The sequence below is a fragment of the Glycine soja genome, chromosome 5 (genome assembly GCF_004193775.1).
Source record: "Glycine soja cultivar W05 chromosome 5, ASM419377v2, whole genome shotgun sequence".
Taxonomy (NCBI): domain Eukaryota; kingdom Viridiplantae; phylum Streptophyta; class Magnoliopsida; order Fabales; family Fabaceae; genus Glycine; species Glycine soja.
In genome coordinates, this window is record NC_041006.1 from 13,344,901 (window position 1) to 13,371,390 (window position 26,490).

Sequence of the window (26,490 nt, forward strand, 5' to 3'; positions counted from 1 at the left end):
TGTATGGATAAACACTCAGGGTATCTCCGTATGTCACCAGACTTCACGGGTCGGGATGAGAGAAAGCACAGAAGAATATGTAAATCTCAGCGTGTCAATGGGCTCAATGGCCGCGATTGACAAAGGGTGCAGAAGACGACGTTTGTCTCTACATTTTATTGTTCTTTGAGTCTTACTGATAGAAAAATAGTGTTTATACGGATAACCACTTGGGTATCCTCGCCTGCTACCTAACTTCACGGGTTAGTATTAAAAGAAATTGTCTGTGTATAGATAATCACTCGAGGTATCTCCGTATGTCACTAGACTTCACGGGTCTGGATGACAGAAAATGTGAAAGACGATGTTAATCTCCGCGTCTCAACGGGCTCATTGGCCGCGATTGACAAAGGGTGCAGAAGATGACGTTAGTCTCTCCATGCTATCGTGCTTTAAGTCTTACGGATAGCGAAAGAGTGTTTATACAGATAACCACTTGGGTATCTCCGCCTGTCACCTAACTTTACGGGTTAATATTAACAGAAATTGTCTTTGAACGGATAAACACTCGGGGTATCTCCGTAGGTCACCTGACTTCATGGGATAGCATGAGAGAAAGCGCAGAAGACGACGTAAATCTTCGCGTGTCAACGGGCTCGTGGGCCTTGATTGACCAAGGATGCAGAAGACGACGTTAGTCTCTGCATGCTATCGTGCTTTGAGTCTTACGGATAGCGAAAGAGTGTTTATACGGATAACCACTTGGGTATCTTTGCCTGCCAGCTAACTTTACGGGTTAATATTAGCAGAAATTGTCTTTGAACGGATAAACACTCGAGTATCTCTGTACGTCACCTGAATTCACGGGATAGCATGATAGAAAGCGCGGAAGACGACGTAAATCTTTGCGTGTCAACGGGCTCGTTGGCCTTGATTGACAAAGGATGCAGAAGACGACGTTAGTCTCTGCTAGCTATCCTGCTTTGAGTGTTACGAATAGCAAACAAGACTTATACGGATAACCACTTGGGGTATCTCCGCCTGCCACCCAACTACATGGGTTAGGATTAACAGAAATTGTCTGTATACGGATAACCACTCGGGTTATCTCCGTAAATCACCAGCCTTCACGGGTCTGGCTGACTAAAAGCACGAAGGATGACGTAAATCTCCACATGTCAACGGGCTCGTTGGTCGCGATTGTCAAAGGGTGCAGAAGACGACAATTGTCTCTGCACCCTATCGTGCTTTGAGTCTTACGGATAGTGAAAGAGTGTTTATACAGATAACCACTTGGGTATCTTTGCCTGCCACCTAACTTCACGGGTATGTATTAAAAAAATTGTCGGTGTATGGATAAACACTTGGGGTATCTCCGTACGTCACCAGACTTCACAGGTCAGGATGAGTGAAAGCGCAGAAGACGATGTAAATCTCAGCGTGTCAATGGGCTCATTGGCCGCAATTGACAAAGAGTGTAGAAGACGACGTTAGTTTCTGCATTTTATCGTGCTTTGAGTCTTACGAATACGGAAAGAGTGTTTATACGGATAACCACTTGTGTATCTCCGCCTGCCACCTAACTTCATGGGTTAGTATTAAAAGAAATTGTCTGTGTATAGATAATCACTCGGGGTATCTCCGTACGTCACTAGACTTCACGGGTCAGGATGACAGAAAGCGCGAAAGACGATGTAAATCTCCGCGTGTCAACGGGCTCATTGGCCGCGATTGATAAAGGGTGCAGAAGACGACGTTAGTCTCTGCACTCTATTGTGCTTTGAGTCTTACGGATAGCGAAATAGTGTTTATACAGATATCCACTTAGGTATCTCTGCCTGCCACCTAACTTCACGGGGTAGCATTAACTGAAATTGTCTTTGTACTCATAAACACTCGGGGTATCTCCGAATGTCACCTGACTTCACGGGTCAGGATGACAGAAAGCGCGGAAGACGACGTAAATCTTCAAGTATTAATGGGCTCGTTGGCCGCGATTGACAAAGGGTGCAGAAGATGACGTTAGTCTCTGCATGCTATTGTGCTTTGAGTCTTACAGATAGCGAAAGAATGTTAATACGAATAACCACTTGGGTATCTCCACCTGCCACCTAACTTCACGGGTTAGTATTAAAAAAATTGTCTGTGTACGAATAACCACTCGGGGTATCTCCGTACGTCACCAGACTTCACGGGTCGGGATGAGAGAAAGCGCGAAAGACGATGTAAATCTCCGCGTGTCAACGGGCTCATTGGCCGCGATTGATAAAGGGTGCAGAAGACGACGTTAGTCTCTGCACTCTATTGTGCTTTGAGTCTTACGGATAGCGAAAGAGTGTTTATACAGATAACCACTTAGGTATCTCTGCCTGCCACCTAACTTCACGGATAGCATTAATAGAAATTGTCTTTGCACGGATAAACACTCGGGGTATCTCCGAATGTCACTTGACTTCACGGGTCAGGATGACCGAAAGCGCGGAAGACGACGTAAATCTTCACGTGTCAATAGGCTCGTTGGCCGCGACTGACAAAGGGTGCAGAAGATGACGTTAGTCTCTGCATGCTATCGAGCTTTGAGTCTTACGGATAGCAAAAGAGTGTTAATACGAATAACCACTTGGGTATCTCCGCCTGCCTCCTAACTTCATGGGTTAGTGTTAAAATAATTGTCTTTGTATGGATAAACACTCAGGGTATCTCCGTATGTCACCAGACTTCACGGGTCGGGATGAGAGAAAGCACAGAAGAATATGTAAATCTCAGCGTGTCAATGGGCTCAATGGCCGCGATTGACAAAGGGTGCAGAAGACGACGTTTGTCTCTACATTTTATTGTTCTTTGAGTCTTACTGATAGAAAAATAGTGTTTATACGGATAACCACTTGGGTATCCTCGCCTGCTACCTAACTTCACGGGTTAGTATTAAAAGAAATTGTCTGTGTATAGATAATCACTCGAGGTATCTCCGTATGTCACTAGACTTCACGGGTCTGGATGACAGAAAATGTGAAAGACGATGTTAATCTCCGCGTCTCAACGGGCTCATTGGCCGCGATTGACAAAGGGTGCAGAAGATGACGTTAGTCTCTCCATGCTATCGTGCTTTAAGTCTTACGGATAGCGAAAGAGTGTTTATACAGATAACCACTTGGGTATCTCCGCCTGTCACCTAACTTTACGGGTTAATATTAACAGAAATTGTCTTTGAACGGATAAACACTCGGGGTATCTCCGTAGGTCACCTGACTTCATGGGATAGCATGAGAGAAAGCGCAGAAGACGACGTAAATCTTCGCGTGTCAACGGGCTCGTGGGCCTTGATTGACCAAGGATGCAGAAGACGACGTTAGTCTCTGCATGCTATCGTGCTTTGAGTCTTACGGATAGCGAAAGAGTGTTTATACGGATAACCACTTGGGTATCTTTGCCTGCCAGCTAACTTTACGGGTTAATATTAGCAGAAATTGTCTTTGAACGGATAAACACTCGAGTATCTCTGTACGTCACCTGAATTCACGGGATAGCATGATAGAAAGCGCGGAAGACGACGTAAATCTTTGCGTGTCAACGGGCTCGTTGGCCTTGATTGACAAAGGATGCAGAAGACGACGTTAGTCTCTGCTAGCTATCCTGCTTTGAGTGTTACGAATAGCAAACAAGACTTATACGGATAACCACTTGGGGTATCTCCGCCTGCCACCCAACTACATGGGTTAGGATTAACAGAAATTGTCTGTATACGGATAACCACTCGGGTTATCTCCGTAAATCACCAGCCTTCACGGGTCTGGCTGACTAAAAGCACGAAGGATGACGTAAATCTCCACATGTCAACGGGCTCGTTGGTCGCGATTGTCAAAGGGTGCAGAAGACGACAATTGTCTCTGCACCCTATCGTGCTTTGAGTCTTACGGATAGTGAAAGAGTGTTTATACAGATAACCACTTGGGTATCTTTGCCTGCCACCTAACTTCACGGGTATGTATTAAAAAAATTGTCGGTGTATGGATAAACACTTGGGGTATCTCCGTACGTCACCAGACTTCACAGGTCAGGATGAGTGAAAGCGCAGAAGACGATGTAAATCTCAGCGTGTCAATGGGCTCATTGGCCGCAATTGACAAAGAGTGTAGAAGACGACGTTAGTTTCTGCATTTTATCGTGCTTTGAGTCTTACGAATACGGAAAGAGTGTTTATACGGATAACCACTTGTGTATCTCCGCCTGCCACCTAACTTCATGGGTTAGTATTAAAAGAAATTGTCTGTGTATAGATAATCACTCGGGGTATCTCCGTACGTCACTAGACTTCACGGGTCAGGATGACAGAAAGCGCGAAAGACGATGTAAATCTCCGCGTGTCAACGGGCTCATTGGCCGCGATTGATAAAGGGTGCAGAAGACGACGTTAGTCTCTGCACTCTATTGTGCTTTGAGTCTTACGGATAGCGAAATAGTGTTTATACAGATATCCACTTAGGTATCTCTGCCTGCCACCTAACTTCACGGGGTAGCATTAACTGAAATTGTCTTTGTACTCATAAACACTCGGGGTATCTCCGAATGTCACCTGACTTCACGGGTCAGGATGACAGAAAGCGCGGAAGACGACGTAAATCTTCAAGTATTAATGGGCTCGTTGGCCGCGATTGACAAAGGGTGCAGAAGATGACGTTAGTCTCTGCATGCTATTGTGCTTTGAGTCTTACAGATAGCGAAAGAATGTTAATACGAATAACCACTTGGGTATCTCCACCTGCCACCTAACTTCACGGGTTAGTATTAAAAAAATTGTCTGTGTACGAATAACCACTCGGGGTATCTCCGTACGTCACCAGACTTCACGGGTCGGGATGAGAGAAAGCGCGAAAGACGATGTAAATCTCCGCGTGTCAACGGGCTCATTGGCCGCGATTGATAAAGGGTGCAGAAGACGACGTTAGTCTCTGCACTCTATTGTGCTTTGAGTCTTACGGATAGCGAAAGAGTGTTTATACAGATAACCACTTAGGTATCTCTGCCTGCCACCTAACTTCACGGATAGCATTAATAGAAATTGTCTTTGCACGGATAAACACTCGGGGTATCTCCGAATGTCACTTGACTTCACGGGTCAGGATGACCGAAAGCGCGGAAGACGACGTAAATCTTCACGTGTCAATAGGCTCGTTGGCCGCGACTGACAAAGGGTGCAGAAGATGACGTTAGTCTCTGCATGCTATCGAGCTTTGAGTCTTACGGATAGCAAAAGAGTGTTAATACGAATAACCACTTGGGTATCTCCGCCTGCCTCCTAACTTCATGGGTTAGTGTTAAAATAATTGTCTTTGTATGGATAAACACTCAGGGTATCTCCGTATGTCACCAGACTTCACGGGTCGGGATGAGAGAAAGCACAGAAGAATATGTAAATCTCAGCGTGTCAATGGGCTCAATGGCCGCGATTGACAAAGGGTGCAGAAGACGACGTTTGTCTCTACATTTTATTGTTCTTTGAGTCTTACTGATAGAAAAATAGTGTTTATACGGATAACCACTTGGGTATCCTCGCCTGCTACCTAACTTCACGGGTTAGTATTAAAAGAAATTGTCTGTGTATAGATAATCACTCGAGGTATCTCCGTATGTCACTAGACTTCACGGGTCTGGATGACAGAAAATGTGAAAGACGATGTTAATCTCCGCGTCTCAACGGGCTCATTGGCCGCGATTGACAAAGGGTGCAGAAGATGACGTTAGTCTCTCCATGCTATCGTGCTTTAAGTCTTACGGATAGCGAAAGAGTGTTTATACAGATAACCACTTGGGTATCTCCGCCTGTCACCTAACTTTACGGGTTAATATTAACAGAAATTGTCTTTGAACGGATAAACACTCGGGGTATCTCCGTAGGTCACCTGACTTCATGGGATAGCATGAGAGAAAGCGCAGAAGACGACGTAAATCTTCGCGTGTCAACGGGCTCGTGGGCCTTGATTGACCAAGGATGCAGAAGACGACGTTAGTCTCTGCATGCTATCGTGCTTTGAGTCTTACGGATAGCGAAAGAGTGTTTATACGGATAACCACTTGGGTATCTTTGCCTGCCAGCTAACTTTACGGGTTAATATTAGCAGAAATTGTCTTTGAACGGATAAACACTCGAGTATCTCTGTACGTCACCTGAATTCACGGGATAGCATGATAGAAAGCGCGGAAGACGACGTAAATCTTTGCGTGTCAACGGGCTCGTTGGCCTTGATTGACAAAGGATGCAGAAGACGACGTTAGTCTCTGCTAGCTATCCTGCTTTGAGTGTTACGAATAGCAAACAAGACTTATACGGATAACCACTTGGGGTATCTCCGCCTGCCACCCAACTACATGGGTTAGGATTAACAGAAATTGTCTGTATACGGATAACCACTCGGGTTATCTCCGTAAATCACCAGCCTTCACGGGTCTGGCTGACTAAAAGCACGAAGGATGACGTAAATCTCCACATGTCAACGGGCTCGTTGGTCGCGATTGTCAAAGGGTGCAGAAGACGACAATTGTCTCTGCACCCTATCGTGCTTTGAGTCTTACGGATAGTGAAAGAGTGTTTATACAGATAACCACTTGGGTATCTTTGCCTGCCACCTAACTTCACGGGTATGTATTAAAAAAATTGTCGGTGTATGGATAAACACTTGGGGTATCTCCGTACGTCACCAGACTTCACAGGTCAGGATGAGTGAAAGCGCAGAAGACGATGTAAATCTCAGCGTGTCAATGGGCTCATTGGCCGCAATTGACAAAGAGTGTAGAAGACGACGTTAGTTTCTGCATTTTATCGTGCTTTGAGTCTTACGAATACGGAAAGAGTGTTTATACGGATAACCACTTGTGTATCTCCGCCTGCCACCTAACTTCATGGGTTAGTATTAAAAGAAATTGTCTGTGTATAGATAATCACTCGGGGTATCTCCGTACGTCACTAGACTTCACGGGTCAGGATGACAGAAAGCGCGAAAGACGATGTAAATCTCCGCGTGTCAACGGGCTCATTGGCCGCGATTGATAAAGGGTGCAGAAGACGACGTTAGTCTCTGCACTCTATTGTGCTTTGAGTCTTACGGATAGCGAAATAGTGTTTATACAGATATCCACTTAGGTATCTCTGCCTGCCACCTAACTTCACGGGGTAGCATTAACTGAAATTGTCTTTGTACTCATAAACACTCGGGGTATCTCCGAATGTCACCTGACTTCACGGGTCAGGATGACAGAAAGCGCGGAAGACGACGTAAATCTTCAAGTATTAATGGGCTCGTTGGCCGCGATTGACAAAGGGTGCAGAAGATGACGTTAGTCTCTGCATGCTATTGTGCTTTGAGTCTTACAGATAGCGAAAGAATGTTAATACGAATAACCACTTGGGTATCTCCACCTGCCACCTAACTTCACGGGTTAGTATTAAAAAAATTGTCTGTGTACGAATAACCACTCGGGGTATCTCCGTACGTCACCAGACTTCACGGGTCGGGATGAGAGAAAGCGCGAAAGACCATGTAAATCTCAGCGTGTCAACGGGCTCATTGGCCGCGATTGACAAAGGCTGCATATGACGATGTTAGTCTCTGCATTTTATCATGCTTTGAGTCTAACGAATTGCGAAAGAGTGTTTATACGGATAACCACTTGGGTATCTCCGCTTGCCACCTAACATCACGGCTTAGTATTAAAAGAAATTGTCTGTGTATAGATAATCACTCGGGGATCTCCGTACGTCACTAGACTTCACGGGTCAGGATGACAGAAAGCGCGAAAGACGAAGTAAATCTCATGGTGTCAACGGGCTCATTGGCCGCGATTTACAAAGGGTGGAGACGAAGAAGTTAGTCTCTACATTTTATCGTGCTTTGAGAGTTACGAATAGCGAAAGAGTGTTTATACGGATAACCACTTGGGTCTCTTAGCCTGCCACCCAACTTCACGGGTTAGTATTAATAGAAATTGTCTTTGTACGGATAACCACTCGGGGTATCTCCGTACGTCATCAGAATTCATAGGTCAGGATTACAGCAAGCGCGGATGACGATGTAAATCTCCGCGTGTCAACGGGCTCGTTGGCTGCAATTGACAAAGGGTGCAGAAGACAACGTTCGTCTCGTCATGTTATCGTGCTTTGAGTCTTACGGATAGCGAAAGAGTGTTTATACGGATAACCACTTGGGTATCTCTGCCTGCCACCTAACTTTACGGGTTAATATTAACAGAAATTGTCTTTGAACGGATAAACACTTGGGGTATCTCCGCACGTCACCTGACTTCACGGGATAGCATGATAGAAAGCGCGGAAGACGATGCAAATCTTCGCGTGTCAACGGGCTCGTTGGCCTTGATTGACAAAGGATGCAGAAGACGACGTTAGTCTCTGCTTGCTATCCTGCTTTGAGTGTTACGAATAGCAAACGAGACTTATACGAATAACCACTTGGGGTATCTCCGCCTGCCACACAACTACACGGGATAGGATTAACAGAAATTGTCTGTGTACGGATAACCACTCGGGTTATCTTCGTACATCACCTGCCTTCACGGGTCTGGCTGACAGAAAGCACGGAGGATGACGTAAATCTCCATGTGTCCACGAGCTCGTTGGTCGCGATTGACAAAGGGTGCAGAAGACAACGATTGTCTCTGCATGCTATCATGCTTTGAGTCTTACGGATAGTGAAAGAGTGTTTATATGGATAACCACTTGGGTATCTTTGCCTACCACATAACTTCATGGGTTAGTATTAAAAGAAATTGCCTGTGTATAGATTATCACTCGGGGTATGTCCATAAGTCACTAGACTTCACAGGTCAGAATAACAGAAAGCACGAAAGACGACGTAAATCTTTGCGTGTCAAAGGGCTCAATGGCCGCGATTGACAAAGGGTGCAGAAGACGACGCTAGTCTCTGCATTTTATCGTGCTTTGAGTCTTACGGATAGCGAAAGAGTGTTTATACGGATAACCACTTGGGTATTTCCGCCTGCCACCTAACTTCACGGGTTAGTATTAACAGAAATTGTCTGTGTACGGATAACGACTCGGGGTGTCTCCGTATGTCACTAGACTTCATAGGTCAAGATGACAGCAAGCACGGATGAAGACGTAAATCTCTGCGTGTCGACGGGCTCGTTGGCCGTGATTGATAAAGGATGCAGAAGACGACGTTAGTCTCTGCATGCTATCGTGCTTTGAGTCTTACGGATAGGGAAATAGTGTTTATACGGATAATCACTTGGGTATCTCCGCCTGCCACCTAACTTCACGGGTTAGTATTAAAAGAAATTGTCTGTGTATGGATAATCACTCAGGGTATCTCCGTACGTCACCAGACTTCACGGGTCGGGATGAGAGAAAGTGCGGAAGACAATGTAAATCTCAGCGTGTTAATGGGCTCATTGGCTTCTAATGACAAAGGGTGTAGAAGACGACGTCAGTCTCTGCATTTTATCGTGCTTTGAGTCTTACGGATAGGGAAATAGTGTTTATACGGATAACTGCTTGGGTATCTCCGCCTGCCACGTTACTTCATGGGTTAGTATTAAAAGAGATTGTCTGTGTATAGATAATCACTCGGGGTATCTCCGTACGTCACCAGACTTCACGGGTCGGGATGACAGAAAGCACGAAAGACGACGTAAATCTCCACGTGTCAAAGGGCTCAATGGCCGCTATTGACAAAGGGTGCAGAAGACGACGTTAGTCTCTGCACGCTATCGTGCTTTGAGTCTTACGAATAGCGAAATAGTGTTTATACAGATAACCACTTAGGTATCTCAGCCTGCCACCTAACTTCACGGGTTAGTATTAATAGAAATTGTATTTGTACGGATAACCACTCGGGGTATCTCAGTACGTCACCAGACTTAATAGGTCAGGATAACGGCAAGCTCGGATGACAACGTAAATCTCCGCGTGTCAATGGGCTCGTTGGCCGCGATTGACAAAGGGTGCAGAAGACGACGTTAGTGTCTGCACGCTATCGTGCTTTGAGTCTTACGGATAACGAAAGAGTGTTTATACAGATAACCACTTAGGTATCTCTGCCTGCCACCTAAATTCAGGAGGTAGCATTAAAAGAAATTGTCTTTGTATGGATAAACACTCGGGGTATCTCCGAATGTCACCTGACTTCACGGGTCAGGATGATAGAAAGCGCGGAAGACGACGTAAATCTTCGCGTGTCAATGGGCTCGTTGGCCGCGATTGTCAAAGGGTGCAGAAGATGACGTTAGTCTCTGCATTCTATCGTGCTTTGAGTCTTACGGATGGCGAAAGAGTGTTAATACGAATAACCACTTGGGTATCTCTGCCTCCCAGCTAACTTCGCGGGTTCGTATTAAAAAAATTATATGTGTATGGATAATAACTCGGGGTTTCTCCGTACCTCACCAGACTTCACGGGTCGGGATGACACAAAGCGCGAAAGACGATGTAAATCTCAGCGTGTCAATGGGCTCATTGGCCGCTATTGACAAAGGGTGTAGAGAACGACGTCAGTCTCTGCATTTTATCGTGCTTTGAGTCTTACGGATTGGGAAAGAGTGTTTATACGGATAACCACTTGGGTATCTTCGCCTTCCACCTAACATCACAGGTTAGTATTAAAAGAAATTGTCTGTGTATAGATAATCACTCAGGGTATCTCCATACGTCACCTGACTTCATGGGTCGGGATGACAGAAAGCGCGAAAGACGACGTAAATCTCCGCGTGTCATTGGGCCCATTGGCTTCTAATGACAAAGGGTGTAGAAGACGACGTCAGTCTCTGCATTTTATCGTGCTTTGAGTCTTACGGATAGGGAAAGAGTGTTTATTCGGATAACCACTTGGGTATCTCCGCCTGCCACCTAACTTCATGGGTTAGTATTAAAAGAAATTGTCTGTGTATAGATAATCACTCGGGGTATCTCCGTACGTCACCAGACTTCACGGGTCGGGATGACAGAAAGCACGAAAGACGACGTAAATCTCCACGTGTCAAAGGGCTCAATGGCCGCTATTGACAAAGGGTGCAGAAGACGACGTTAGTCTCTGCACGCTATCGTGCTTTGAGTCTTACGAATAGCGAAATAGTGTTTATACAGATAACCACTTAGGTATCTCAGCCTGCCACCTAACTTCACGGGTTAGTATTAATAGAAATTGTATTTGTACGGATAACCACTCGGGGTATCTCAGTACGTCACCAGACTTAATAGGTCAGGATAACGGCAAGCTCGGATGACAACGTAAATCTCCGCGTGTCAATGGGCTCGTTGGCCGCGATTGACAAAGGGTGCAGAAGACGACGTTAGTGTCTGCACGCTATCGTGCTTTGAGTCTTACGGATAACGAAAGAGTGTTTATACAGATAACCACTTAGGTATCTCTGCCTGCCACCTAAATTCAGGAGGTAGCATTAAAAGAAATTGTCTTTGTATGGATAAACACTCGGGGTATCTCCGAATGTCACCTGACTTCACGGGTCAGGATGATAGAAAGCGCGGAAGACGACGTAAATCTTCGCGTGTCAATGGGCTCGTTGGCCGCGATTGTCAAAGGGTGCAGAAGATGACGTTAGTCTCTGCATTCTATCGTGCTTTGAGTCTTACGGATGGCGAAAGAGTGTTAATACGAATAACCACTTGGGTATCTCTGCCTCCCAGCTAACTTCGCGGGTTCGTATTAAAAAAATTATATGTGTATGGATAATAACTCGGGGTTTCTCCGTACCTCACCAGACTTCACGGGTCGGGATGACACAAAGCGCGAAAGACGATGTAAATCTCAGCGTGTCAATGGGCTCATTGGCCGCTATTGACAAAGGGTGTAGAGAACGACGTCAGTCTCTGCATTTTATCGTGCTTTGAGTCTTACGGATTGGGAAAGAGTGTTTATACGGATAACCACTTGGGTATCTTCGCCTTCCACCTAACATCACAGGTTAGTATTAAAAGAAATTGTCTGTGTATAGATAATCACTCAGGGTATCTCCATACGTCACCTGACTTCATGGGTCGGGATGACAGAAAGCGCGAAAGACGACGTAAATCTCCGCGTGTCATTGGGCCCATTGGCCGCGATTGACAAAGGGCGCAGAAGACGACGTTAGTCTCTGCATTTTATCATGCTTTGTGTCTTACGGATTACGAAAGAGTGTTTATGCAGATAACCACTTGGGTATCTCCGCCTGCCACCTAACATCACGGGTTAGTATTAAAAGAAATTGTCTGTGTATAGATAATCACTCGGGGTATCTCCGTATGTCACTAGACTTCACGAGTCAGGATGACAGAAAGCGCGAAAGAGGACGTAAATCTCTGTGTGCCAACAGGCTCATTGGCCGTGATTGACAAACGGTGCAGAAGAAGACGTTAGTCTCTGCATTTTATCGTGCTTTGAGTGTTACGAATAGCGGAAGAGTGTTTCTACGGATAACAAGTTGGGTATCTCAACCTGCCACATAACTTCACGGGTTAGTATTAATAGAAATTTTCTTTGTACGGATAACCACTCGGGGTATCTCCGTACGTCACCAGACTTCATAGGTTAGGATGACAGCAAGCGCGTATGACGATGTAAATCTCCGCATGTCAACGGGCTCGTTGGCCGCAATTGACAAAGGGTGCAGAAGACAACGTTAGTCTCTGCATGTTATCGGGCTTTGAGTCTTACGGATAGCGAAAGAGTGTTTATACGGATAACCACTTGGGTATCTCCGCCTGCCACCTAACTTTACGGGTTAATATTAACAGAAATTGTCTTTGAACGGATAAACACTTGGGGTATCTCCGTAGGTCACTTGACTTCACGGGATAGCATGATAGAAAGCGCGGAAGATGACGTAAATCTTCGCGAGTCAACGGACTCGTTGGCCTTGATTGACAGAGGATGCAGAAGACGATGTTAGTCTCTACTTGCTATCCTGCTTTGAGTGTTACGAATAGCAAACGAGACTTATACGGATAACCACTTGGGGTATCTCCGCCTGCCGACCCAACCACACGGGATAAGATTAACAGAAATTCTCTGTGTACGGATAACCACTCCGGTTATCTTCATACATCACCTTCCTTCACGGGTCTGGCTGGCAAAAAGCACAGAGGATGGCGTGGATAACCACTTGGGTATCTTTGCCTGCCACCTAACTTCACGGCTTAGTATTAAAAAAATTATCGGTGTATGGATAAACACTTGGGGTATCTCCGTACGTCACCTGACTTCACGGGACAGCATGATAGAAAGTGCGGAAGACGACGTAAATCTTGGCGTGTCATCGGGCCCATTGGCCTTGATTGACAAAGGATGCAGAAGTTGACGTTAGTCTCTGCTTGCTATCCTGCTTTGAGTGTTACGAATAGCAAACGAGATTTATACGGATAACCACTTGGGGTATCTTCGCTCGCCACCCAACTACACGGGTTAGGATTAATAGAAATTGTCTGTGTACGGATAACCACTTGGGGTATCTCCGTACATCACCTGCCTTCACGGGTCTGGCTGACAGAAACCACGGAGGATGACGTAAATCTCGACGTGCCAACGGGCTCGTTGGTCGCGATTGACAAAGCATGCAGAAGACGACGATTGTCTCCGCATGCTATCGTGCTTTGAGTCTTACGGATAGTGAAATAGTGTTTACACGGATAACCACTTGGGTATCTTTGCCTGCCACCGAACTTCACGGGTTAGTATTAAAAAAATTGTCGGTGTATGGATAAACACTCGGGGTATCTCTGTACGTCACCAGACTTCATAGGTTAGGATGACAGCAAGCGCGGATGACGACGTAAATCACCACGTGTCAACAGGCTCGTTTTCCGCGATTGACAAAGGGTGCAGAACACAATGTTAGTCTCTGCATGCTATCGTGCTTTGAGTCTTACGGATAGCGAAAAAGTGTTTATACGAATAACCACTTGGGTATCTCCGCCTGCAACCTAACTTCACGGGTTAGTATTAAAAAAAATTGTCTGTGTACGAATAAACACTCGGGGTATCTCCGTACGCCACCTGACTTCACGGGATAGCATGATAGAAAGCGCGGATGACGACGTAAATCTCCGTGTCTCAATGGGCTCGTTGGCCGCGATTGACAAAGGCTACAGAAGACGGTGTTAGTCTCTGCATGCTATCGTGCTTTGAGTCTTACGGATAGTGAAAGAGTGTTTGGATGGATAACCACTTGGGTATCTTTGCCTGCCACCTAACTTCACGGGTTAGTGTTAAAAAAATTGTCGGTGTATGGATAAACACTTGGGGTATCTCCGTACGTCACCAGGCTTCATAGGTTAGGATGACAGCAAGCGCGGATGACGACGTAAATCACCGCATGTCAACAGGCTCGTTTTCCGCGATTGACAAAGGGTGCAGAAGACAACGTTAGTCTCTGCATGCTATCGTGCTTTGAGTCTTACGGATAGTGAAAAAGTATTTATACGAATAACCACTTGGGTATCTCCGCCTGCAACCTAACTTCACGGGTTAGTATTAAAAAAAATTGTCTGTGTACGAATAAACAATCGGGGTATCTCCGTACGTCACCTGACTTCACGGGATAGCATGATAGAAAGTGCGGATGACGACGTAAATCTCCGTGTCTTAACGAGCTCGTTGGCCGCGATTGACAAAGGGTGCAGAAGACGACGTTAGTCTCTGCATGCTATCGTGCTTTGAGTCTTACGGATAGCGAAAGAGTGTTTATACGGATAACCACTTGGGTATCTTCGCCTGCCACCTAACTCTACGGGTTAATATTAAGAGAAATTGTCTTTGTACGGATAACCACTCAGGGTATCTCCGTACGTCACTAGGCTTCATAGGTCAGGATGACTTAAAATGCGGATGACGATGCAAATCTCCGCGTGTCAACGGGCTCATTGGCTGCGATTGACAAAGTGTGTAGAAGATGACCTTAGTCTCTGCATTTTGTCGTGGTTTGAGTCTTAAGGATAGCGAAAGAGTGTTTATACGGATAACCACTTGGGTATGTTCGCCTGCCACCTAACTTCACGGGTTAGTATTAACAAAAATTGTCTGTGTACGGATAACTACTCGGGGTATCTCCGTACGTCACTAGACTTCATAGTTGAGGATGACAGTTAGTGCGGATGACGACGTAAAGATCCCCGTGTCAACGGGCTCGTTGGTCGCGATTGAAATAGGGTGCTAAAGACGACGCTAGTGTCTGCATTTTATCATGCTTTGAGTCTTACGGATAGCGAAAGAGTGTTTATACGGATAACCACTTGCGTATCTCCGCTTGCCACGTTACTTCACGGGTTAGTATTAAAAGAAATCGTCTGTGTATGGATAATCACTCAGGGTGTCTCCCTACGTCACCAAACTTCACGGGTCAGGATGACTGAAAGTGCGAAAGACGACGTAAATCTCCGCGTGTCAACAGGTCCGTTGGCCGCGATTGACAAAGGGTGCAGGAGACGACGTTAGTGTTTCCATTTTATCGTGCTTTGAGTCTTACGAATAGCGAAAGAGAGTTTATACGGATAACCACTTGGGTATCTCCGCCTGCCACCTAACTTCATGGGTTGGTATTAAAAGAAATCGTCTGTGTATGGATAATCACTCGGGGTGACTCCGTACGTCACCAAACTTCATGGGTCAGGATGACTGAAAGTGCGAAGGACGACGTAAATATCCGCGTGTCAATGGGTTTGTTGGCCGTGATTGACAAAGGGTGTAGAAGACGACGTTAGTCTCTGCAAGCTATCATGCTTTGAGTCTTACGGATAACTAAAGAGTGTATATACGGGTAACCACTTGGGTATCTCTGCTGGCCACCTAACTTTACGGGTTAGCATTAACAGAAGTTGTCTTTGTACGGATAACCACTCGGGGTATATCCATACTTTACCTGACTTTACGGGTTAAGATGACAGAAAGCGCGGAAGACGACGTAAATCTTCTCGTGTCAACGAGCTCGTTGGCCGCGATTGACAAAGGGTACAGAAGACGATGTTAGTCTCTGCATGGTATCGTGCTTTGAGTCTTACTGATAGCGAAAGAGTGTTTATCCGGATAACTACTTGGTATCTCTGCCTGCGACCTAACTTCACAGGTTAGTATTAACAAAAATTGTCTGTGTACGGATAACGACTCGGGGTATCTCCTTACGTCACTAGACTTCATAAGTCAGGATGACAGAAAGCGTGGATGACGACGTAAATCTCTGTGTGTCAACGGGCTCGTTGGCCGCGATTGATAACGGATGCAAAAGACGACGTTAGTCTCTGCATTTTATCGTGCTTTGAGTCTTACGGATAGCGAAAGAGTGCTTATACGGATAACCACTTGGGTATTTCCGCCTGCCACCTAACTTCATGGGTTATTATTAACAGAAATTGTCTGTGTACGGATAACCACTCGGGGTGTCTCCGTATGTCACTAGACTTCATAGGTCAAGATGACAGCAAGCACGGATGAAGACGTAAATCTCTGCGTGTCGACGGGCTCGTTGGCCGTGATTGATAAAGGATGCAGAAGACGACGTTAGTCTCTGCATGCTATCGTGCTTTGAGTCTTACGGATAGGGAAATAGTGTTTATACGGATAACCACTTGGGTATCTCCGCCTGCCACCTAACTTCACGGGTTAGTATTAACTGAAATTGTCTGTGTTCGGATAACCACTTGGGTATCTCCGTTCGTCACCTGACTTCACAGGACACGATAATAGAAAGTGTGGGGCGGTCGACAAAAGCGAGACTCTTGCTCCTACGTATCCTCAATTTGTGATGAGGAACTCAGACCTACACAGTTCTTTCAAAAGTGAGACAAAAATAGTCTCAGTGTTCTTTAACTAAAATGCGAACATGCTTTAGTAAAGAAACAAAACTCCCAATTGATCAGAGCAACATAATTTTTTTTTTACGAAAAACAATGTGTCTATTGGGGAAGGAGAGTATGCTGATGAAATTTTCTCATAACCATAAATGAGATTATTTAGAGGAAACACTGGGTCCAACAAAATAGATGAAAATCACTCAAAGTGTATCAATCTCACACAGGTAAGTGTTTCATCCTAATTTTGAACCATAGATATGTCATGACTTGATTTTCCAAATCATTTCCTATCAAATCAAAGATTGCATGCGTGATCATGGATCAATAGGACTTTTTCTTGGGAATGGTGTTTTTTGGTGGGGAATTTGGCTCTGAGTGTTTGGGCCTTTACCTTTTGTGTTTTTGTTTAGTGCGGGGCGAGAAAGTCGCTAGTGCATAGGACTTTGGTTGGCAATCAAAGGGAGAGGACCACTTCAAGTCGTGGTTTTCTTTCTTTTCTTGTTTACTTGTGACAATTCTGTATTGTTCAGATATTGTCTGGTCCAAAGACCTTTCTGTATATTTTGTTTTCTTTCGATCTATGATCGGGAATTTTTCTTTCTTTTTTTTGCTTTCTTCCAATCTTGATTGGGAATTTTCTTCCTTTGCTTTCTTCCGATATTTGATCGGGAACTTTTTTTTTGTTTTCTTCCGAGGGCAAGGATGGACATTCTCACCCTTGGTCAAGGTTTATGGTAAGTTGGGATTTTGGCTCAAGGCTTGTTGAACGGCTGGACATGATATATGTCAGAGTGTTGGTTGGGCCAGTGGTTCAGGGATAAAGGGGATGTCCCACATTATTTTCATGATACACATGCAACACTGATGATTTGGAAATTTTATGCAAAACTGGTCATGCATGCACCCATGTGGACACTCAAGCATCAAGTTTTTATTGTCATGTGACACTAGGGCTCATGATTCATTTTCCCTACTTAAGTCAACCCAATGTTTCCAAAATATGCTCCTTTATCAATTCATGCATTCATCCGAGCCCATTTTGGGGGTTTCAGGAAATTTTCGCAGCATTCACCCTTCAGGTGCATACACATTTTTTTCAAAAACTGGTGTTATGATCAGTGAATCTTTTTCAAAAGAAAAGTTGGAAGTTATTTCTTTTAAAAAGCATGCTGGCTTTTTCAGCCGAAAGATATATTTTTTGTTCTTGTTTGATTTTGTTTTTTCTTTTCATGAGGTATTTTGCTACCTAAACATCTGTATATTTTTGTGAGGTATTTTTGCTATATACATGCATATCCAAGGTATCTTGCTACCTAAACATACATATATATGTTTTGTGAGGTATTTTTGCTATATACATGCATATCCAAGGTATCTTGCTACCTAAACATACATATATATATATATATATTTTGTGAGGTATTTGTTTGCTACCTAAATTACATACATGCATATCTAAGGTATTTTTGCTACCTAAACCACATACATATATTTTGTAAGGTGTGGCTACCTTCCGAGCTTGTGCTTGTTTTATTTAAATTCCTAGGATCATGAGCAACCAGGTGCATCCTACTATGACTTGAGAAACAAAGGTGATCAAATAACAAGCAGAGATTTAAAAGTTACTAGGTTGCCACCTAGTAGTTCTTCTTTAACGTCTTTGAGCTGGACGTGTGATGACTTGTCGGTCATGGACCTAATACTTTTGCTTACCTTTGGCTTTGGTCTTGGTCGCCTGCTGGTTGGCCATGGGTCGTAGGCAACGCTCCAGCCTTTGTAGATGAGCTGGGGGGCTCTAGAGGTGGCGACGGTGCGTCTATTGCCCCCTACCGGCCATCCCTAGACTGTTGTGTTGTCTCGCTCTACGCCTGCCTGGGGGCGCAGTACTTCTTGATGAAAGCCCAGTTAATAGGGGGCCTGATGACCTTGTTGGGGGCAATGGGCAAACCATAGAATTGACAAAGTCCCGTAATCCGAGCTGGAAACCCCAGGGCCCTGTTGGGCTCCTCCGGGTCCACTGGGTGTCTTGTGGGCGCGATCCCTTCAAATAGTGGATGACATCAGAAATCAATTGAGACACGTGCATACTCACCTATTTCATGATGGCACAGACCAACTGATACTTCCGTAGGGGGATATCAGTATTTGTGGTTGCTGGGTAGAATGTTGCTAAGTAGCAACGTCATCCATATCTATGTAAGAGTGGTCACGTTGGTGTGCATGATCCGCACTCGTCTCTTTGTAGCGGCACGAGTGAAATCTTGCCCTAGTATGCATAGTGCCACTAAAAGGAAACTACTGGCCCCTTAACCGGGAGCGCAAGTCTCGGTTAAGCATTTAACACCAGAGGACCTTAAATTCTCTTAAGGTGTGGATATGGAGCCCACTAAAAGTGAGGACGCGTAGCCCTCTAAAGGCGAGGGCATGCAGCCCTCTGAAGTTAAGGACGTGTCGACCTTTGAAGGCGAGGGCTTGCAGCCTTCTGAAGGCAAGGACGTGCAGTCCTCTGAAGGCGAGGGCGTGCAACCCTCTGATGGCGAGGGCGTGCAGCCCTCTGAAGGTGAGAACGTGCAGTCAACTGAAGGGGAGGACGTGCAGTCCTCTGAAGGTGAGGGCGTGAAGCGCTATGATGGCGAGGATGTTTAGTCCTTTGAAGGTGAGGGCGTGCAGCCCTTTGAATACGAGGACGTGCAGTTCTCTAAAGGCGAGAGTATGCAACCCTCTGAAGGTGAGGACGTGCAGTCCTCTGAAGGTGAGGACGTGCAGTCCCCTGAATGTGAGGATGTGTAGTCCTCTGAAGGTGAGGGCGTGTAGCCCTCTGATGGCGAGGACATGTAGTCCTTTGAAGGCGAGGGCGTGCATCCCTCTAAAGGCGAGGACGTGTAGTCCTCTGGAGGCGAGGGCGTGTGGCCCTCTGAAGGCGAGGGCGTGTAGTCCTCTGAAGGCGAGACATGTAGTCCTCTGAAGGTGAGGATGTGTAGTCCTCTAAAGGTGAGGGTACGCGACCCTCTGATGGCAAGGATGTGTAGTCCTCTGAAAGTGAGGGTACGCGACCCTCTGATGGCGAGGATGTGTAGTCCCCTGAAGGCGAGGGCGTGCAGCCCTCTGAAGGTGAGGACGTGTAGTCCTCTGAAGCCGAGGACGTGTAGTCCTCTAAAGGTGAAAACAAGTAGTCCTCTGAAGCCGAGGACGTGTAGTCCTATGAAGGTGAAGACATGTAGTCCTCTAAAGGTGAGGGTACGCGACCCTCTGATGGCAAGGATGTGCAGTCCTCTAAAGGCGAGGGCGTGCAACCCTCTGATGGCGAGGGCGTGCAGCCCTCTGAAGGTGAGAACGTGCAGTCAACTGAAGGGGAGGACGTGCAGTCCTCTGAAGGTGAGGGCGTGAAGCGCTATGATGGCGAGGATGTTTAGTCCTTTGAAGGTGAGGGCGTGCAGCCCTTTGAATACGAGGACGTGCAGTTCTCTAAAGGCGAGAGTATGCAACCCTCTGAAGGTGAGGACGTGCAGTCCCCTGAATGTGAGGATGTGTAGTCGTCTGAAGGTGAGGACGTGCAGTCCTCTGAAGGCGAGGACATGTAGTCCTATAAAGGTGAGGGCATGCAGCCCTCTGATGGCGAGGACGTGTACTCCTTTGAAGGCGAGGGCGTGTAGCCCTCTGAAGGTGAGGACATATAGTCCTTTGAAGGGGAGGACGAGTTGTCCTCTGTAGGCGAGGACATGTAGTCCTCTGAAGGTGAGGGTACACGACCCTCTGATGGCGAGGATGTGTAGTCCTCTGAAGGTGAGGGTACGCGACCCTCTGATGGCGAGGATGTGTAGTCCTTTGAAGGTGAGGGCATGTAGCCCTCTAAAGGTGATAACGTGTAGTCCTCTGAAAGGGAGGACATGTAGTCCTTTGAAGGTGAGGACGTGTAGTCCTCTGAAGGTGAGGACATGTAGTCCTATGAAGGGGAGGACGTGTAGTCCTCTGAAGGCGAGGATGTGTAGTCCTCTAAAGGCGAAGGCGTGTAGCCCTCTGAAGGCAAGGGCGTGCAGCCCTCTGAAGATGAGGACGTGCAGTCCTCTGATGGTAAGGACGTGTAGTCCTCTGAAGGTGAGGGCTTGCAGCTCTCCGATGACGAGGACGTGTAGTCCTCTGATGGTGAGGGCGTGCAACCCTCTGATTGCGAGGACGTGCAGTGCTCTGAAGGTGAGGACGTGTAGTCCTCTGATTTGTGACAATGCCAAACGTAATTGTGACAATGCCACAATATGCCCTTGGCCTTCTTGCTTGTCACACATCTTCGAAGGAGATTATCTGCACCTACTTTGAACAAGTGTGGATAATCCCAAACGTAGTTTCGGGCATCATAGAAGAATCTCTTTCTCTGCTGCCAATTTAGATCTTTTGGTATGACACCTTCCGCATTGAAATTAGCCATATCAGTGAACCAGGGTCTCCTTGCGATCAAAAACAAAGATTCATCAGGAAATTTATCTCTTATTTCAGCCTCTTTTGAAGTGACATCTTCATTCACCAATCTGGATGGGTGGTCTGCTACCACATTTTCAGAACCTTTCTTGTCCTTGATGACTAAATCAAATTCTTGAAGCAACAGTATCCATCTTGTAGAAGCAAGATTTATGATGAATCAAGATTGATTCAAAGAAGTTTTGATGATAACAAAGGTGATGAAAAAAAGCTCAAAGGTCAAGAACACTTCATGATAGCAAAGATGATGATCTCAAGAATCAAAGAATGAGTTCAAGATTGAATCAAGAACACTTCAAGGTTCAACAGGAAATTTGATTTCAAGAATCAAGAATCAAGTTTCAAGATTCAAGCTTCCAAGAATCAAGATCAAGATTCAAGAATCAAGAGAAGACTTAATCAAGATAAGTATTAAAAAGTTTTTTCAAAAACTGAGTAGCACATAAATTTTTCTCAAAACCTTTTACAAAGAGTTTTTACTCTCTGGTAATCGATTACCAGATTATTGTAATCGATTACCAGTAGAAAAATAGTTTTCAAAAAGCTTTCAACTGAATTTACAACGTTCCAATTGATTTGAAAATGTTGTAATCGATTACAATGATTTGGTAATCGATTACCAGTTTGTATGAATGTTGAAATTCAAATTCAAATGTGAAGAGTCACATCCTTTCACAAAAAAGCTTTGTGTAATCGATTACACTAATTTTGGAATCGATTACCAGTGATAGTTTCTGAACAAATCAAAAGATGTAACTCTTCAAATAGTTTTTGACTTTTTCGAATTGATTTAAAGTTTTTCAAATGGTCATAACTCTTCTAATGGTTCTCTTGACCAGACATGAAGAGTTTATAAAAGCAACGCTTTGTTTTGCAATAAATCATCTATCTTTTTCCAATTCATTCTTTACTCAAGCAAATTTTTCCACATTGATTTTGAAGTCTCTTTGAACTTCTTCTTCCTTTTGCCAAAAGCATTCCAATGTTTTTTGGTTTTCCAAACCTTGAAAACTTGTGCTATTCATCCTTTTCATTCACTTCTCCCTTTGCCAAAAAGAATTCGCCAAGGACTAACCGCCTGAATTCTTTTTGTGTCTCTCTTCTCCCTTTTCCAAAAGAACAAAGGACTAACCGCCTGAATTCTTTTGTGTCTCCCTTCTCCCTTGTCAAAGAATTCAAAACGACACAGTCTGAGAATTCTTTTGATTCTTCCCTTTCCCATATACAAAAGATTTCAAAGGACTAACCGCCTGAGAATTCTTTTGTATCCCCATTCACAAAGTTTCAAAGGTTTAACCGCCTGAGAACTTTGTCTTAACACATTGGAGGGTACATCCTTTGTGGTACAAGTAGAGGGTACATCTACTTGGGTTTGACTGAGAACAAGAGAGGGTACATCTCTTGTGGATCAGTTCTAATGGAGGGTACATCCACTAGGTTGTTCAAAGAGAACAAGGGATGGTACATCCCTTGTGGATCTTTGGTTGTAAAAGGATTTTTACAAGGTTGGAAAAGAAATTTCAAGCACCGCAGGTCGCTTGGGGACAGGATGTAGGCACGGGTTTTTGGCGAACCGGTATAAAAACTCTTGTGTGTTTGTCTCCTTCTTCCCTACTCTTCTAATTTCCGTTGTGCATTTTAATTCCCACTTTTACTTTTGGTTAAGTTTCTTTTCTACTCTTCATTTACTTAACAACATAGTAAAAGCCTTAGAAGAGTAATTTTTAATTAGTAAAGGTTTAGGAATAATTAATTCAACCCCCCCTTCTTAATTATTCTGAGGCCACTTGATCCAACACATCTAATCAATCGTGGCTTGGAATTAGCTTTGCGCAACAAATATTTTATTGCTGCGTGATCAATGTAAATCACTATCTTTGGTCCTACCATATAAGATCAAAATTTCTCAAGTGCAAACACAATTGCCAACAATTCTTTGTCAGTGGTGGCATAGTTAATCTGAGCTTCATTCAAAACTTTGCTAGCATAATAGGTGGTATGAAACATTCTGCCCTTCCGCTGCCCCAGCACAGCACCTACTGTATAATCACTTGCATCACACATCAATTCAAACTCTTGTCCCCAATCTAGTGCTGTAATCACAGGAGCAGAAACCAATTTGGCTTTGAGAGTGTTAAAGGCTTCTAAACATTCTTCATTGAACACAAACACAGTCGCCTTGTTCAACAGATTGCTTAGGGGTTTAGCAATTTTGGAGAAGTCTTTAATGAATCGCCAATAAAATCCAGCATGACCCAAAAAATTGCATATGCCTTTTACATTAATTGGGGGTGGAAGTTTATCAATAACATCTAGTTTTGCTTTATCCACCTCAATTCCTCCTTTAGAGATCTTGTGTCCCAACACAATACCTTCTTGAACTATAAAGTGACATTTTTCCCAGTTAAGCACCAAATTAGATTCTTCACAGCACTGTAACACTTTCTCTAAATTGGCTAAGCAATTTCCAAAAGATGCACCAAAGACCGAAAAATCATCTATAAAGACTTCAATAAATTTCTCTACCATGTCATACATCTCTGTAAAGTAGCAAGGGCATTACATAAACCGAACGACATGCGGCGATAAGCAAAAACAGTGAAAGGACATGTAAACGCTGTTTTTTCTTGATCCTGAGGATCTAATGCAATCTGATTGTAACCTGAGTATCCATCCAAGAAACAGTAGAAGGATTGCCCTACAAGTCTCTCAAGCATTTGATCCATGAAGGGAAGCGGGTAATGGTCTTTTCTTGTGGCTTCATTGAGCTTCCTATAATCAATACACATTCTCCATCCGGTTACTGTTCTTGTAGGAATTAGCTCATTTCTATCATTTTTGACCACTGTCATCCCTCCTATTTTTGGAACAACTTGAACTGGACTAACCCATGAGCTATCTGAAATTGGGTAGATGAGCCCTGCCTCTAGTAACTTAAGCACTTCTTTTCTTACTTCTTCTTTCATTATAGGATTCAATCTTCTCCGAGGTTGTCTCACGGGCTTGAAATTGGTTTCCAAATTGATTTTGTGCATACAATATGATGGACTGATTCCTTTTAAATCATAGATGTGCCAACCAATAGCCGCTTTACGACATTTTAGAATCTACACCAGTTGATCCTCTTCTTCCTTCTTCAAAGAGTTGCTAATTATAACAGGTTTAGTCTCATTATTCTCCAAGAACACATACTTTAAATGTGCTGGAAGGGTCTTTAATTCTGCTTTAGGCGTTTTTGTTGGTATAAAATTTTTTAATTCTTCAAAAACCATATGACCAGCAGAGTTGTTTTTTGGATCATCAGGCTCTTCATCACAAACTAAGCAGTCTACCACATTTTCAGGTTCTTTTTCCAAAGGAAATTGTAATATCATGGTTGAAGTTGATGATGCTATTTCCTGCTCCACCTCTTCTTCTTCAAAACAGGAATCACCTATATCCGAGTGTTTCATGGCTTCAAAGAGGTCAAAAGAGATTTTCTGATCCTCCACACTGAGTTCCAATTGACCTTTATCTATACCTACAACATAACAAGCAGTTGCCATGCAAGGATATTCTGGAGTACTGGAAACTTCATCCTTTTCTTCTTCGTTGATCAATTGATGATGGATTGTGGTAACTTGAAGAATGCTTTCTTCATGTGCTTCAATCTTTGCATACTCTTCTTCTCTTCTGTCCACAACTTTAGTCATGTCATCTACCAACTTGCCAAGCTGAGTTTCAGTTCTTTTAAAATCTTGTTGCATTGAATCTACAGTATCCATGAATTGCATTAGCAAGTCATCAAGATTAGACAATCCTTCTGCTTCATTGTGATAATAAGGTTTCCATTCTGACTCCCATTGATAATTTGCAAAAGAATAGTCCTTTTCAAACTGAGTTCCCTGCTGTTGCATGGAATAACAATCGCCTTTAGAGCTAGCTTGGTACGTCATGAAGTCTACCAATACACTTTCAAGATCAGGTGCTCTCCCTTTCTCATAATAGTTGTACATGGCTGGTTCCTGCCTTCGATCAAAGTTATTTATGGAATAAAAATAGCAATTGTCCTTGTGATGCTCTCCTCCAGCAAAATCACAATTTATTAGTGGAATAGAGATAACAATCTTCATGATACAACGGTAAGAGATTTTTCTTCCTTAGAAATAATTAAGCCACTTGTAAGAGATTCTATACATACAAAATACTAACAGACACATCGATTATCCAATTCAATAAGAAAATATAAATATAAATAGAAAACAAATATTCATAGATAATCAAAGAATAACGAACAAAGAATAGACACCTAAAAATGAACTAACTTTCCAAATAAAAAGAAGTTCCCCGACAACGGTGCCAAAAACTTGTTCGCTTCCGGCAAGTGCACCGGATCACGCAAGTAGCATAAAATGGTAAGAACTGAGTATTGAACTCTCGAGGAACTTGTGTTACTTGGTAAAGCTATTTTAGTAAATAGGTGTCTAGTGTGAAAAAAGATGTGTTTACTATGAACAGGTGTGTAAACTAACTATTAAAAGGGAAAAATCACGTGAGAAATGATGCGTAAAAATAAGTAGATGACACGTTGGTCTTCCTAATAGGTGCCTGATGGTAGAAGGATATTCTCTACTTAACAATGCTCATGCTTTCTATGGTGTCTTCTAAAATGCTAAACCCCAATTCCTCATGATAGTCTAGCCTAATCCTGACCAAGCATCGTCCGCAGATTCCTCTTGTTGGACTAAACTCGGCCAGGACCGCATTAAGACAAACATACAACCACTAGGTTACCGTACCTCGATAGCTCATGAAAATACGACAAACTAGCCTTGTACTATCAAGTTCTAAGAATCAAACCAATTTCCACTATTGAATGATCCTAAAAACACATGCATGTACGTGATCAAGGCAAAAGCATGGTAGAATGAAGTTCTGATAGCACAGTGAACACACAAAACATCGTTAAATAGATAAAAAGATATTTACATCAAGTACTTACAAGGAAGATCCAACAAAGGATTTAGCTTTCCATAACTAGGAAGCTTCCTTTACAACAAAGAGAATAGAATGAAAGATTGCAGAGATACAAATAGTGGGGATGTCTCCTCCACCTCTAGGACCTCACAATCACTCACAAACTCATCTCAAGCTCTTCGGACGACTTCCTCTTCCAGCTCTGGTCTCTGCGGATCTTCACACAACAAATTCTCTCAAACTCTCTAGAGCGTGGACCTTTCTTTCTCTAG

At 44.1% G+C, this 26,490-nt stretch overlaps 1 pseudogene; it reads right to left on the reverse strand.

The window, feature by feature from the left end:
- The window catches only part of LOC114411156, a 198,289-nt pseudogene that overhangs the window by 34,047 nt on the left and 137,752 nt on the right, over positions 1-26,490 (reverse strand).